Raw genomic sequence first — 3065 nt, 5'->3', positions numbered from 1 at the left:
TTTATTTTTGTGTTCAAAGGATTTATCATTAGTCTTAAGTTTTGGTATACCCTTTTTTCGTTGGGTTTATTGGTTATTGTTCCAGGTATTAATTCTATCAGTTGGTTAATGTTATATTTTAAAGGGCTCTATTGCGTATTAGTAATTACTGTTTATTAAACGTTAAATGTAACTTCATGACATTAGTATGCTGGTTAGTCATATTTCTAGGGAGTTTTATTGGCTATTAATAATTACTTTTTATTATTTTATAATGTAACTACATGACTTATTTTTATTTTGTTTTACAGGAATGACCCTCCGATATCCTACAGTTGCCAAAACTTTGCCTCTGTACTATGTCTGGATGATGGGTTTTGATTATAGACGTTGAAATCTTAATACGACGAGATAATCGAATGGAATTTGAAATATACAGAAACGATTAATAACTACGCTGGAATCTGGTGACGTATTTTTCAGGCTGAACTAAAAGGCAAGTATCATTCTTATGTTGTTTCTTTATTTCAATTCAAGCAAGCCAGTCCTCCCCGGTTGGGGGCGGCGCCCCCAATTGTGGGAGGACGTTCCCTCATAGCACACGGTAGACCGGTAGACGGTCTGCCGTGTGCTATAGGGAGGCTTGCTTTAAACCCCTTCGTCGAATGAGGTCAGTGGTAAACCGTTTGTATCTTATGTAGGGTCTTTGAGAATTTGTTATTGAACCATTTAAGAATTTAATTTAAAGAATTTTGAAGCCTTTATACGGAAGTTCAAATATGAAGAATTTGCTCTTAATTTTGGTCTTTGACATTTAGTTACAGAAATTGTAAGCCATTATATTACCGTAATAACTTGCCTTAATTTTAACAAAACGAAGTAACTTTAAAGTACTTAATTTTATAACGAAATTTTGAGTGCTTAACTTTTTTGCTTTAAAACTTAAATCATGCTATTCCTCAACTTTTCCTTTTAAAAGTTTTTCATAATAGATATAAAGAAACTAGAGTCAATCTATTTAGGGTCACCAACATTCAATGAACAATTTCTTCAATACGCGTTCTCTTCCAGATTGTGTGGCTGTGCATCGGAATAGAAGTCTATTTAAGAGGGATAGAAAAGTCGATGGAAAAGTCTCTCAGGATGAAATTGGTGCACACAAGAATCTGGTATTCCTGCCATCCTTCAAATTAGAGGAAAAACTGGTTTTGATGAACTACCTCGGATGATTTAATTTGGGATAAGATTATCCGTTGCAGAAACTTTCGGTAATCTACTGGGCTTTACCGGGCTTTGTTGAGCGTATAACTTTTTATGAAAAATTATGTAATTTTCTTTTTGCATCTCTGGAATTGGGGCAAAAAATGTCTTAATTATTTGGAGTTATAAAATCTACGTTTGTTAAGAGTTGAAGGTGGTTTTGATTTACATGAATTCTTATTAGGGCTACATTTTGGTAGTTCATTGATCCTTGTCTAATGCAATTAGTTTTAAAAATCTTTGAACCCCATTTTGATATTTCATAAAGTTGAATTGGATTTCCTCACTCTTTCGTTCATCACCTTTGGTTTAAACAATTAACCCTGAAATAATCCTGCGTTCCATGAGAGTGGTTTCTGTAAAGTTATGGAAGAGTTTGTGCATCGCCATGATCAGCCAAGCTGCACTATTCGGGGCTAGTAAAATAGTTTGCTGTGAGCGATCAGACAAAGTCTCGCCCCATTCGCAGTTGCTAACGTGGTTACTGGCCCAAATTCCAGAGTTATAGATAGGTCACAAGACCTTTGTCCTGCAGTTGACTAGAAATGTCTTTCAATTATTCTGGTTTCATAAAATCAATGCGATTTGGAATATTAAGTTTTGATAGAGGAAGTGATGTATGAATAATTGCCTTGTAAATTTTTTGAATTAAAAGTTTGAAATTTTATTTAGATATTTATCTAGTGTCAAAAGTATGGTTGAATTTGTAAGGTTTCTCCAATACTGTAGAATTCATGGTTAAAGGTAAAAATACATAAAAGCAAAAATACATAGACTTGGTAAACGGGAACTAGCAGACTGCCTTTATGAAAGTAGTATGGTTCACTAACAGGCGTAACAGTGTATCTAAGAGTTTCTCCTAAGAGGCAGAAACCTTCAGTTACTTTCTTTGGAGGATGAGATTAAATACAGGAAGTTTTAATGATTACAAAAACTAAGTCATTGGGTTCATTATTCGTATGCAAATCTGAAGCATTTCAAAAGATGGTCCTGTACTGAAGTATCCTTAGAGTTCAACATCATAACCTGAAGCTTTTATAGTCTTGTACTGTCCTTATACAGTAAATTTTAACCATTTGTAGTGTTAAGGTTGTTTAAATGGGCAGAAAAGTTGGTTACACTTTCATGCCAAAAGTTTATGATTAGCTGAAAGCAAATTTTACTCTGGGATACTTTTGGTCTACAATGAAATCAGTTTTTAGTATTAACTTCTGGTTGAATAATTCCCATTTAGTAAGTTGTAGCATTTTGAGTTACTGAGGGTAAAGAGATTGGTACAAATCTTCCATTTGAGAGAAATATTGGTTAGAAAAATAGCAGCATTACTAGCAAGGTGTACTACAAGAGTAAAGTGCATTCAGAGTTGAGCTTAACAGGGAGAAACCTTAAGTTTTCTGCTTTGGAGAGTAAGGTTATATGAATACAGAGTTTATCATAACTATGAAAAGCAAGGCATTGGGTTAGGTGATTCGTATGTAATTCCGGTAAACAGGTTTAAAATAATGGTTGTTTTAAATAATGGCTAAACAGATTAAAAATAATGGTCCTGAACAGAGTTCGGTATGTAACCTGAAGCATTAAGTTTCTATAAACTTTTTATATCGGCCAGTTAGTAAACTGTAGCCATTTAAAGTTTTTTTTTTTTCATGACTAAGGAATATGATTGTAAGTTTTAGGAAATTTTTGTTTACAATAAAATGAGGTAGGATACTTTAAAATTACGAATATCGGTAGCAGTCTTTTTAATTGCCCATAGAGATTAGTGCGTGTTTTTCAAGTTTTTTTTATTTTTTGTGGGGGGGGGTGGGAAGAAAGTTTCTAAATAG

The 3065-nt window shown here is 33.5% G+C and overlaps 1 long non-coding RNA gene across 1 annotated transcript; it reads left to right on the top strand.

Annotated features, from left to right (window-relative positions):
- Positions 1-296: 296 nt before the first annotated feature.
- LOC137651359 (uncharacterized) lies at positions 297-1146 on the top strand. The gene is made up of 2 exons (XR_011046093.1): positions 297-475; positions 1051-1146. It is a non-coding gene; the product is annotated as an uncharacterized lncRNA (long non-coding RNA).
- The last annotated feature ends 1919 nt before the right edge of the window (positions 1147-3065 follow it).

The sequence above is a fragment of the Palaemon carinicauda genome, chromosome 12 (assembly GCF_036898095.1).
Source record: "Palaemon carinicauda isolate YSFRI2023 chromosome 12, ASM3689809v2, whole genome shotgun sequence".
NCBI lineage: Eukaryota > Metazoa > Arthropoda > Malacostraca > Decapoda > Palaemonidae > Palaemon > Palaemon carinicauda.
The sequence above is the reverse complement of the archived record's forward strand: the minus strand, read 5'-3'. Positions and strand labels throughout refer to the sequence as shown.